This window comes from Staurois parvus, unplaced genomic scaffold, assembly GCF_062004578.1.
Source record: "Staurois parvus isolate SC_StPar_1 unplaced genomic scaffold, SC_StPar_1.0 ptg000202l, whole genome shotgun sequence".
Taxonomy (NCBI): Eukaryota; Metazoa; Chordata; class Amphibia; order Anura; family Ranidae; genus Staurois; species Staurois parvus.
Window position 1 is genome coordinate 5,512,239 of NW_028317998.1, and position 14,324 is coordinate 5,526,562.

Genomic DNA, 14,324 nt, shown 5'->3' on the forward strand with positions numbered 1-14,324 from the left:
TTGATTTTCTAAAAAGATTTTCATTTAAGTAGTGAACCAATATTCATTTAAAATACCCATGCAGGGAAAAGGCCGTAGAGTATTTTCCTCCTGTCTATTTTGTCTGACTTCAGTTATAAATGTTCTTTGACCTAACATCATATGGTGGGCTGTAAATCTCATCCTGGCTTACCGAACTTCTTCCTGGCTTATCCTGCATCTTCAGATATACTGTACATACTGACATAAAGTGTGGTGCCAAGGCTAAACTCTACTGTACAAGCAGCTAAATGTTACCAAACTTGTTTCTATGTGAGATGTATCTTAAAAATAACCCTTACTTAAGACAATATTCAAAAAATATTAAGCCAATTATAATATCTGGAAAACTCTAAAACACGGTGCATTACAAAGCCAGACACCTTTCTCTATATTATGGTTACAGCAAAAGGGACCCTAACTTTCCAGCCCTACCTGTCAAATCTTCAATTCATATCCCTCATAACCACCAATCATGTTAAACTTAAAATTTTCCTTTTTCCATGAAATGGAATCTGAGTTGAGCAAGACAATCAACCTGTAACAAACAGGAGAGGAGGTGTTTTCGTGGCTTTCGAATAATGATAATATAGCATTGCATAAAAGCTGAATGTGGGATTAAATAACATCTAGCAGATAAGAGGCTAAGACTAGTAAAAAAAATTCCTATAAAGTATAGAAGTCCATCAGAGCCTGGAGGGTTATGAAGAGGTACGTTTTAACTTAACCTCTGTAAGTTCTTTTTATAGTTACTGTATGTCAGAATTTAGAAGTCAGAGGATGATAGCATAAGTAGCTGCAGAAAAGCAGAACATTGGTCAAACTCCACTTGGCTAAAGAGGGGTGGTTATTAGCAGAGAAACAAATACGTAGTTTGTGATAGAACTCTCCAAAGGCTCTGAACGTAGACTGAGGACAGTAAGTGGGGGTACTATGCTGGTAAAACAGTCAGGCCATGATTGGAATGTCTTAGCCCAAAGTTTGTTTACAAACATCTTGTCTGGTTTATTGGAGTATTTACAGACTTTCTATTTAGCCCAAAGAAAAGATTTAGCTACTTTATGAATATCGATCTCCCTGATTTGCTTCCTTAGTGAGGTGACCATATGCAGAGGGGACATTGCACGATTCCACAGGAGCTGATCTTCTGCCATTTGTAACTGATGAAGTAGATGGATTATTGTTAAGGATCCGGGTATGAGCAGAATTGTGTGGGAACACAGGCGTAGTCAGGGCTGGAGAGGTGGAATGGTCAGGCAGGCCGTTTGGTACTGTCAGGCACCGCCCGGCGGGATCTCTAGTACCCACAGAACGCGATTCCCCAGGGTGCGGAGTCTAAGCCCCAGTTTGCCTTTTCACCAGAGCCCCTGATGGTGGGGATGGACTTGGCGCAGGACTGAGACCAGGTCGCGGCCCCTGAGTTCACCCAACAGTGGTAGAGGGGTCTGCCGAGGGTATGTACCGGGGGAAATCCTGACGTGAAGAGGCTGGTAGACCTGGTAACAGGGACAGATCCGTGCGGGATGGATGGATGGATCGTCTGGGTAGCGTCAGGCAGGCCAGGTCAGCAACGTGCGGGCAGCGAGGTACCGGAGGAGCAGGCAGAGAATAGTCAGGGTCACAAGCCGGGTTCAGTAACTCACGGGCAGTGCGGTACAGAGTATCAGGCAGAAGGATGGTCAGGCAAGCCAGAGATCAAGCAGGAGAAGTCAGCAGAGGTCAGGATCAGGCAGGGTTGGCAACAAATCAGATAGTCAGCAGAACAGGAACACAGGATACAGGGGGCTCATGGGAAACATACACCAAGGCCCTGACTGCAGGTCTGGCCATTCCTTAAATACACCTCCTGCAATCAGCCTCAGGTGATGGCTGATTGCAGGAGTGAGCTTCTGGCTGCTGAGATCACCCGCTGGCCAGCCCTGGTACTGCAGCCCACACAGCAGGTGAGTCCCACCACCAGTGCTGAGTCCATTCCTGACAATTATAATTTGGTTGTGTCATGTTTCAATTGAGAACCTCCAGATACAGTATGCATTGGTCTTGTAAGAATGCCTTGTGTGCCTCCAACAGGGTGGATGCCTACTTGTGACATGTGCTAGAACTCGAGTCAGAGATCATCAGATCCATGATGATAGGCATGGTCTGACCAAGGTATTGAGTTAACATCAGAGCTAATTGTGTAGGGAATTAAGGGGGCTGAAATGAAGAAATAATCTGGAATACATCCTATGTGTGATAGAATAAAAACTTTAGTCAAAACAGGGTAAGTGAGCGCAACCTAATAAGAAAGCGGCTAGCATAAAAGGCAATCCTCAGCACCTCAGTAGCAAAAAATAATAGAAGGGTATGCAGCGCTAAAAAAAGGATATTGTAATATGATAAAACCAAATTGCATATAATCAACCATACATTGGCCAATCTGGCATAGTGATGCTCACATAGTGGTAAAAATATAATTCATAAAGTGACATTAGTGACAAGTCAATAAATTGAAGGAAATGGTGCTTGGTGTTCTATGAATCCAAGTTGCCGTTGAAAAAAATCTAGTGCAATTATGCGCTTACCAAAAGTACATACAATCTGAGCGTTGTATGTATATAATATCCGTGGTAGCTTCAGGATCTGGTCAGTGGTTAAAGCAGCATCCGGCACCATGGTGGACACTCAGGAATGTTGGAACTCACACTTGGGGGTCACCTCAGGCTCTCCGGCAGATCCAACGAAGTCCAGACTCCTAATGGTACTCTCCAGAAAGGCTCCATCTTGTAAGGCTCGTAAATAACGAGCCAGGGGGCAAAATGGTACTAATAGTGAAGTATGCCTTTATTGAAGGTAGCATCCAAAATATACACGTGGTAAACTCACATAGAATGTATATGGCCTCCAGGCCTTCCTCTTAGGCTCACTGGTGGCTTATGGCATCAGTTTGATGGATCCCCTGACATGTTTCGTGCAACTCGCACGTTTTCAAAGAATAAAAACTTTGTTCATGGAGAGGGTGTTTGATTCTCCATGCATTAAATAGCTGGTGTCCTCTAACCAATTTGTATTGTTTCTGTATCAGTTTAGAAGGTAGGTCTTGAAACAATGATCTCCTATCGCTTGACAGAGACATACTGTAGTCAGATTGAAATCCCTATTATAAATGGGTGGGAAATCTATTCATTTTGTATAGAACCTAGGTGCAAAATTGAATCTTGCCAGAGCTGGATACATACACAATAAACAAAGTAAGAGGTGTTCCTTCATGTGTGCAATCTATTATGATATGCAGTATCTGCCTTGAGGATCCCTGAAGGAGGTTTATACTCTTAAGGGGCAAAATTGATTAATCAAAATGGCAACCATAGCTTTCTCAGATGGGTCAACCTCTATCATCTGCCAACACCTCCTACCTCGCCTCTCAAAAATACTCAACAGAGCAAAAGGAAATCTTTGATCTTTCCCCCTCATGTTCCTATCAATTCTGAATAACTCTTGTTGTTTTATAACTTATCCATTTTTCCCAGGTTTTTCTACATTTTTTTATTTTATCCTCTCCAATATGGTATAGTTCCTCCATCCTGCATACGTATTCCACTCTTTTGATCCAATCTTTTATTTTGTGAAATTCTCTTCTTTGCCAAAATCTAGGAATCAGTCCTTTAGCTGCGTTTATTAACTGAAATATTATCATATTCTTATATTGCTTCACTGTAAAATTCATATTGTGAAATACACAAGCCCAAGGGTTGTTTGGTATTATAATTCCTGTTATCTCCTGAATTTGTTGTATTATTCCTTGCCAGAACTCTTGAATTTTAGGGCACTCCCACCATATATGTGCCATAGTTCCTTCCTTCCCCACCCCCTCCAACATAACAGTGAACTCTGTGGTCGTTGCTTATGTGCCACACTAGGTGTACAGTACCATCTTACTAAGCATTTGTAGTTAATTTCTACTATATTCATATTTACAGCATGGTTTGTCAATTTGAATATTTTATTTTTATCTTGCTCCTTCAATTTCATTCCAAACTCTTTTTCCCACTTCCCCAGGAACAGTGGAGAAAGAAATCCCAATATATTAGTAAAGATCTTGTAAATACAAGCAGTTATATGTTTACAAATGATTTCTTGACTAAAAAGATGTTCCAATGGATACATGTTCTCCACCGACCTTAGTGGCTGAGGGAGAGCAACTACAAAGTGTCTGTTGATGATACCGCCACTCATATAACCTGAAAAATATCTTACATCCTTCTTATTTTTTAAATCTAAGAAAGAACATATTGCCCCATTTTCAGCTATATCTTTCAAATGTGTATTTTTGTCTTTTATCCATTTACCTGAAATGTTCTCTTTCCCCGAAAGGGAAAAAAATCTGTTCCTTCCAGTGGTATTAACAGCGAGTTATACTCCCACCCCATTTGCCTATTAATTCTATCCCATTCTATTATAAAATTTTGTGTTAAAGTTCTGGTATTTTCTGAAAAAATTTGATACTGTTGTGGAAGCCAAATTATCTTATCTAACTGTGACTATCTTAGTGTATTTTCCATTTTTACCCAAATTTTCCCTTGTGTGTTATGTTTCCACTCTGCTATTCATAAAATCAGCACAGAATGGTAGTAATTCCTAAAATCCAGCATGCCTAAACCCCCATTGGCTTTATCCCTACATAATACTTCATAGCTAACCCTTGTATTTTTTATTCACCCATATATATTTTTTTTTATGATCCTAAAAAAGGACCTGGGTAAGTATATTGGGAGTATATGGAGCCTATACAGGATCTTTGGAACTATAACCATCTTTATTATATTTATATGGCCCACCCAGGAGAGTGGCGCTATGGATATTTTCCTCAATTCTTCCTTTAGTTCATTTATTAATGGGATATAATTTATTTGATACAAATTTTTCAAGTAAGGGGTAAGCTTTACTCCTAGATAACTTCATTATCTCTCTTTCATACAAAGGGAAAAGCTTTCTGTAAGATCTGTTTCTCTGTCTTTGAAGCTTTAATATTTAATACCTCTTTTGATTTTGAGGGATTACTTTTCAGATTTGATAATTTGCCATAATATTTTTAAATTGTCAATAGGTTGGGTAATGCTACTCTAGGGTTCACAACATAATATAACATATCATCTGCATAGGCAACGACTTTATGCTCTACATTTCCTATCGAGATTCCTTTTACATCTGTGCTCTTTCAAATAGTCGCTAATAGTGGTTCCAAAGAAATAACAAAAAGCAGTGTGGAGAGTGAACATGCATGCCTTGTCCCATTGTATATTTTAAAGAATCGTGTCAATGAACCATTAACCTTCACCCCTGCTGATGGAAAACTATACTATTTTTTTATCCATTGTATCATCCTAGGTCCAACTCCTAGTACCTCCAGTGTTTCAATCATTAATCCCCAATCCACCTATCAAAGACACAACCAACATAGAACCCATCTCTCTCTTACTCTTTTGCAGAAGAAGCAGTGATCTTAGTCTGCTATCTCTTCCCTCCCTCCCTGGTACAAATCCCACCTGATCTATATGTATCCAATCTGACATAAACTCCTTCATCCTTTTTGCTAAAACCTTTGCATATAGTTTCATGTCTATATTTAGGAGTGATATTGGTCTATAACTAGCACATTGGGATGGATCTTGTCCCTCTTTCGGTATAATTGTAATGTATGCTTGCAGCCCCCATTCCATCCCCTCTTCCAATGCATTCATATACAGGCACATTTTGGGCATAAGCTGTTCTTGAAATTTCCTATAATATCTCAACGTATAACAATCTGGTCCTAGGCTCTTTCCTATAGCTGTACTTCTCAGCGCCACATCTTCCTGCAAAATAGTTTTTGCTAGGGCTAGTAACCTCTCCTCCTCTAGCCTGGGCAATCCTGCCTCTTTTACATATAACTGCCTTTTTTCCTTTCTTTCTCCCTCTAGTTCTTTTGGGTTTTATAGCTTTCTGTAATATTTTTGAAATGTTTTAACAATATCAGTGGTCGAATATACCATTTCTCCTTTCTCATCTTTAATTTTTCTCTATATAATTCCTTGATTTTTTTTCCCTTACCCTTCTCATTAAATATTTTCCTGGTCTATTCCCCCACTGATATTTTTCTTTAACCACCCTATTAAAGAGTCGTCTTGTTTCCTGTTCCATAATATCCTTCAATACGCTCTTTTCAAAATTATCTTCTGTTGTATCTCTGCACCTGTTTTCTTTTAATGTAATTGTTCTAGATCATATAATTCCTTAGTTAACAGTTTTATTTTCTTTTCCCTTTTTTTCTTTTTTTTAGCCCCTAATGAGATCAAAATGCCCCTAATATACGCCATATGTGCTTCCCATACTGACGCCACAGGTATCTTTTCAGTCTCATTGATCATAAAATATTGCTTTATCTCCTTCCTTAGTCTTATCTTCGTCTCCAGTTCCTGTATAAGTGTTTCATTTAATTTCCACATATTACTTCTGTTCCCCTCCTTTCCCCACTTTAATCTCATTGTAACAGGTGCATGATCTGATAGTGACATTACTTCAATATTAGAATTTACCAAAGACTTCAGATGTCTATGTTCTATCATTATATAATCCAGTCTTCAGTACATCCCATGCGCCAGAGAGAAGGAGGTGTAGTCCTTATCTCTTGGATGTTTAATTCACCATGTGTCCATCAATTGACACTGATAAAGCCTTTTTTTAATCGATTTTAGACTACTACCTCCGTCACTCCGTTCCCATGATGATGTATCCATCCCCGGATCCATACAGAAATTAACCACTTAAGGATCTCCCTATAGCAGCGGTTCTCAACCTGGGGGTCGCGACCCCTTTAGGAGTCGAACGACCATTTCCCAGGGGTCGCCTAAGACCATCGGAAAACACATATTTCCGATGGTCTTAGGAACCGAGACACCGCTCCTCTGACTCAGTCGATGTGTGGGCGGGATGACACGCTGCCCTGTCACCTGGCCACACCTCCGGGATCCCTCAACAACTCCGCCTCCTCGCCGCTGATTGGCCACCGGAACTGTAGCTCAGGAGAGGCACACAGGCGGCCAATCACCGGCGAGGAGGTGGAGCTTGGAGAGGAGGAGCCGAGCGGCAGCGCACGTAGATCTAAGAAGATCGAGGGAACTGTCGGAGTAAGTGAAGAGGAGAGCGGCCAGAGAAGGAAGACAGCTGACAGGTAAGTGAGTGAGCGAGCCCAGGCTGGAGCAGGGGTCAGCAAGGTAAGTATCATTGGTGTCAGTAGGAGGAATAGTGCCCCATCATTTGTGTGACTAATACCAGCAATGGGGCACTATTTCTCCCACTGACACCAATGATGGGGCACTATTTCCTCCCCCCCCGCACTGACACCAATGATGGGGCACTATTCCTCCCCCCCACTGACACCAACGATGGGGCACTATTCCCCCCACTGACACCAACGATGGGGCACTATTCCCCCCACTGACACCAACGATGGGGCACTATTCCCCCCACTGACACCAACGATGGGGCACTATTCCTCCCCCCACTGACACCAAGAATGGGGCACTATTCCTCCCCCCACCGACACCAACGATGGGGCACTATCACTATTCCCCCCCCTGACCCCAAAGATGGGGCACTATTTCCCCCTCCACCACACTGACATCAATGATGGGGCACTATTCCTCCCACTGACACCAATGATGGGGCACTATACCTCCCACTGACACCAATGATGGGGCACTATTCCCCCCACTGACACCAATGATGGGGCACTATTCCCCCCCACTGACACCAATGATGGGGCACTATTCCCCCCACTGACATCAATGATGGGGCACTATTCCTCCCCCCACCAACACCAACGATGGGGCACTATTCCCCCCCCTGACCCCAAAGATGGGGCACTATTTCCCCCTCCACCACACTGACATCAATGATGGGGCACTATTCCTCCCACTGACACCAATGATGGGGCACTATTCCCCCCACTGACACCAATGATGGGGCTCTATTCCCCCCACTGACACCAATGATGGGGCACTATTCCCCCCACTGACACCAATGATGGGGCACTATTCCCCCCACTGACACCAACGATGGGGCACTATTCCCCCCACTGACACCAACGATGGGGCACTATTCCCCCCATTGACACCAACGATGGGGCACTATTCCCCCCCACTGACACCAACGATGGGGCACTATTCCCCCCACTGACACCAACGATGGGGCACTATTCCCCCCACTGACACCAACGATGGGGCACTATTCCCCCCACTGACACCAACGATGGGGCACTATTCCTCCCCCCACTGACACCAACGATGGGGCACTATTCCTCCCCCCACTGACACCAAGAATGGGGCACTATTCCTCCCCCCACCGACACCAACGATGGGGCACTATTCCCCCCCCTGACCCCAAAGATGGGGCACTATTTCCCCCTCCACCACACTGACATCAATGATGGGGCACTATTCCTCCCACTGACACCAATGATGGGGCACTATACCTCCCACTGACACCAATGATGGGGCACTATTCCCCCCACTGACACCAATGATGGGGCACTATTCCCCCCCACTGACACCAATGATGGGGCACTATTCCCCCCACTGACACCAATGATGGGGCACTATTCCTCCCCCCACCGACACCAACGATGGGGCACTATTCCCCCCCCTGACCCCAAAGATGGGGCACTATTTCCCCCTCCACCACACTGACATCAATGATGGGGCACTATTCCTCCCACTGACACCTATGATGGGGCACTATTCCTCCCACTGACACCTATGATGGGGCACTATTCCCCCCACTGACACCAATGATGGGGCTCTATTCCCCCCACTGACACCAATGATGGGGCACTATTCCCCCCACTGACACCAATGATGGGGCACTATTCCCCCCACTGACACCAACGATGGGGCACTATTCCCCCCACTGACACCAACGATGGGGCACTATTCCCCCCATTGACACCAACGATGGGGCACTATTCCCCCCCACTGACACCAACGATGGGGCACTATTCCCCCCACTGACACCAACGATGGGGCACTATTCCCCCCACTGACACCAACGATGGGGCACTATTCCCCCCACTGACACCAACGATGGGGCACTATTCCCCCCACTGACACCAACGATGGGGCACTATTCCCCCCACTGACACCAACGATGGGGCACTATTCCCCCCACTGACACCAACGATGGGGCACTATTCCTCCCACTGACACCAACGATGGGGCACTATTCATCCCACTGACATCAGTGATGGGGCACTACTCCTTCCACTGACACCAATGATGTGGCACTAGTCCTCCCACTGACACCAATGATGTGGCACTAGTCCTCCCACTGCAAAATTACAGTTATGAAGTTGCAACGAAAATAATTTTATGGTTGGGGGTCACCACAACATGAGGAACTGTTTTAAGGGGTCGCGGCATTAGAAAGGTTGAGAACCACTGCCCTATAGCATATATACTGCTACAGGGTGGCACCTGTACGCAAAATCATGTATATATATGTGATTTTGCATTTCCGGGTAGGGGGCGCGCGTGCCTTACCCGCATCGCCATTCGTGGCCGCAGATGTCAACTACCGAGTCCTGGACGGTAATTACCTTCCGGCACCCGGTGATTACCGAGCATCTCCGACGGGAGGAAGATTTTTTGGTTTACAAACAATCTTCCTCCCTGTCAGCTTGAGCACATTGCTCAGGATGGCTGTGCACAGTGTGCTTACAGTGAAGAACAACAAAGAACACCCCCCCCGCCCCCTAGTAAAACACCCCGCATCAGTTACAGTAGTACAGCGTCGTACCGCAAAAAATGGCCTGGTCATGAAGGGGGGTAAATCCTCAAGAGGGCAAGTGGTTAAGATCTCCTGCCACAATAAACTGACCCTTCTTAAAATCCATGAGGCTTTTCAAAACGCCCTCCAGATAGACCATCAGATTTTTATTCGGGCAGTAGATATTTACTAATTTACATTCTACTCCTTGTAGTTTCTCTCTCAGGAACAGAAACTGATCTCCTGGGTCTACCACTCTATCTTCCAAAGTAAAGCTGACATTTTTTGCTATTCCAATTGCCACTTCTTTGCACGTTTAATAAGTGAGTCTGCATAAAACCACGTAGGATAATATTTGGAAAATAACTTAACATTTGTATTCTGAGATAAATGTGTCTCCTGTAGGAACACGACATCTGTCAAATGTTGATGGATTTTCATTAGAATCTTATGCCTTTTAGTTGGGGTATTCAATCCTTTCACATTGTATGTTATGAAATTACACATATTCATTCCTTCTCCTCATCTGTTCTCCATCTTTATGAAAACTCAGAAAGGGGACAGATATATACAAATTGGAACAGGGAGAAAAGTTCCTCAGGGTGACCTTTACCTTCCCTCTCCCTCATTCCACCCATCCCGCCTTCCCTCTCTACACCCCGCCCACTACCCCCTGGCCCATGTTCTTGCCTGGGAATCAGTTGTGGCTAATTTCCAACTTTGATTCCTCTTCAGGGTAGGACTCAGATCACCTACACCTATCCGGACCAGTATCTCCTAACTTTTAAATGACCCGTGTCATATTAAGCCTCCCGATGCCTTTCTTTTAAATCTCCTTTTTTTCTTCCTTTACATCTTCCTTTCCTTCCTTCTTTATTTTCTTTTCCCTAACCCCCTCTTTCTGTCTCCTGACTGTATCCGACCTATATACTCTATATAGGAGAAAAGAAAAACCACACAACACTCACACAAGCACTAGACCACTACCTCTCTGTCCTATTCTCTATTTAATGACCCGTTGCCACCTGATTTTCCTTAATTCTATACTCTCCTTGGTCCCTTCAGGCCATCCTGGAATATCTACTATCTGCAAGTCCAGTTTTTCACAAAAGAGCTTTAGATCTTCTGGGAACCTTAGCCTTGCCAATTGTCTATCCTTTCATCCAGTCAAGCATGCTGGGAATATCCAACTATATCAGATGTTCCCCTTGCGCATCAAATCCAGTAGTGGTTTCAAAACTCTCCTTCTAGTTAACAGTCTCTGATGCTATGTCCGCAAACATTTGCAAGCCCACTCCTCCATATTTTACTTCTGGAACTCCTTGCAACTTTTTCCAAATGTTAGCTTTGTCTTCATAGTGATGGAAATGCACCATTACGTCTCTAGGAACTTCTGGAGCTACTTCCTGGGGTCATTTAATTCTATGAACTCTATCAATCTTCAATTGTTCTCTCATTGGCCTACCCATTATTGGGTTGAATATTTTCCTAATTTCTTCCACTAGATCTTCTCCTGATGTTACTTTTGGCAGGCACCGGATCCTCAAGTTGTTTCTATTGTCCCTATTTTCTTGATCTTCTTCCTTATGCTTCCTTTGCTCCTTACGCATGTCTTCTACCTGCTTTCCTAACTTTTTAATTACTTGTGCTTGTATCTCTAATTTTTCCTCCGTTTCTTCAAGTCGAGATAAAACTTGTCCCAAATCCTTATGTAATATGACCATTTCACTCTTTAGAGCATGCTCAAGTTTCGCAAACATCTCTGCCATTTCCATTTTCGTAGGTATTTGTGAATTTGATCTTTGTTCTTCTATATCTCTAGAATCTGTCCCACTTTCCATATTATTTAGATCTTTAATCTGATCCAGGTTTGATGCTCCAAATGATATTCTGGTTTGATCTCCACTATTATTTCCCAGGTCATGCCTCCCCGTTGTCTCTTAGGGGTATGGCCTTCCTGACTTTTTTCCTGTGGGGGCATATATTTCCTTATTGTACTCAATTGGGGAGTTTTGTGTCTCTCCCTTTAAGAGATCTTCTCTTTGTATGATTACAATGACATTACCAGTCCCCCCCCCCCCTTTACACTATGATTCTAGTCCCCTTAGTAAATTGCAAATTAATTCCAAAAGTCCAGGCTAGTGCTCACTTCCTTCCTTTTCCTATACAAAGTATAACACATCAGAAAGAAAAAGTTTCAGAAATAATTCAGCCCCTCACTCCTTTTCTTCAATACCCACTGGGAGACACCTCACATTTTCTTATTCCTTTCTTTTCTTTTACTGTCCCCAGGACCCCCTTAGAGTCTCCTATATCACCTTAACATCCACTCCTCCCATGCACAAGCACTGTATTGATAAAATCAAAGGAGAAGATAGACTTGCTGCTGCTAACGGTAACTCACCCTCCACTGTCTGTGTCCCACTTTAGGGGGACCTCAACTCTTACTTGTCCTTTCTGCTATCCCATTTCAGGAGTGGGTGCTTCACTCACCGGGGGTCTTTGTTCCTAAATAGCATGGAGGGGTCATCTTTCATGGATAACGGGGCTGCAGACATTCTGTACCTTGTCTCACATCGCTCAGCTGTAGTAACTGGTGTGCTCCACCTCTGCCATTGGGGCGACATTCACCACTCTCCTGAGCCTCACGCTGGTCTCCTTTCCTGCACATAGCACACACTGGCTCCTAGAGTGCTCTCTTTCTGTAATATGGGAGCTCCCAGGGTCCCGGCGTACACAACATCATTTGCTCTACCCACCAAGCGGGACTCCAGCTTGTCCAGCGGTGCAACAGTCTCCCCCCTTCGTTCAGCCACACACCACATGGAGGACCCAGTCAGAGAAAGATAGATAAGAGTGGATTTTCAGGTATCACTCTCCATCTTTAGCTTCAGGCATCGGGAGCTCCCGTTCCTAGCGTTCTGCCGACGCCATGTTCTGGCCGTTTCCTCTGGTTCCAATGTTCTATGTGTGATCCAAGCACCAGTCTATGTCTGGCATGTTAGGGACCAGTAGAGTAAATAAGCCCACCAGATATGAATGGAGGTCAGAGTCTACCACTGTTTCTGGGGCACCCCTGATGCATAGGTTTTGACGGCATTCCCTGTTTTCTAGATATTTTTGTTGTAGCTGAATTTGAGAAACAGTGTGTTTCAATTTATCTTTCTCAAGAACATGAATGTATTGGATTATATCATCAAACATAGTCTCTAAGTTATCTGTATGTACTCAAAATAACTCTATTTCACCTCTCAATTGTTCATTATGTTATTATTGCTTCCCAACCTGTTAATATTACATAAATTACATTCATTTTTTAAACTAAGCTATGTGAATGGGAATGTGTAACAAATATGAAGTAGATGTTATCCCAATTTGACTGCAAAAAAAAAGGAAATACTCTTTAAAGTGGTTGTAAAGACTGAAGGTTTTTACCTTCATGCATTCTATGCATGCAGGTAAAAAATCTGTGTGCAGCAGACTCACCAGCCCCCCTAATACTTACATGTGCCCCATCTTGATCCAGTAATGTTTATGAGAGCAGCAGCTCTCCAGGGTCTCTCTCTCCTCATTGGCTGAGACAGCAATGAGAATAAAGTATGACATGTTTGTTATTTAAAAAAAAAACAGCCTTTAATTTCACTTTAAATATTATACTATTGTATATCACCAGAACATTAATATGACCGATAACCGAATTTAAAAAAATGCTGCAATCAAAATTTTCTCCTAAGGAGCTAAATGTTATTCTACCATTAGCAATCATCTTTGTGGTTGGACAATCTCTATTCTTGTTTATTTATTCATGTAGTTTTAGTTGAATAACTATTTGAAGAACGCAAAATGCTGCTGGCGTCAAAGCTCATGATTATTTGCAATTTGCAAAGGGATGATTTAAAGTTTGATTTAGGATCTTATCCAACTCACAACAAGAGAAACTGCCTGGGGTGTGGAAGTATGTTTGAATATGGACATACACTTACTGGGCACAAAGCCAGCTTCATTATCTATTTTTCCATTTTTTTTCATAAAACATGGTGCATTCTGCACACAGTTTCTTCTGGAAATTAAATACAGTTGCCAAGAAAGTGGATCTGCCTGCAGCCGATATCACACAATAAGAAGACACAGAGCTAAGGTAAATAACTCTCATGTATATTCCAACAAAGATACAATGGTTTCACAAACTGGATGAAAAATACACAAAAAAGGAATAGTATTAGCAAATATAATTTTTACTTTTGATCACTTATACTGAAATAGACTAAAAGTGTCGGTTTAGTCTTATAAGTAGGTTTAAACAATTCATATTAGCATAATACTAGCTGGCTTATTCAGGAACAGTTGTATATTATACTTTTGTATCCAGAAACATTTGCCAAAACATGTTTGTCATTGTGTTTATGTGTAATCATTTACCCATTCACTCGTTTATTGCTTTGATTAATTAATTTGCTTATTCCTAGTACAAAAAAAGTGCTCAGGCACAACTGAGAAGACTACAAGTATGCTGCAAGTGAGCATAA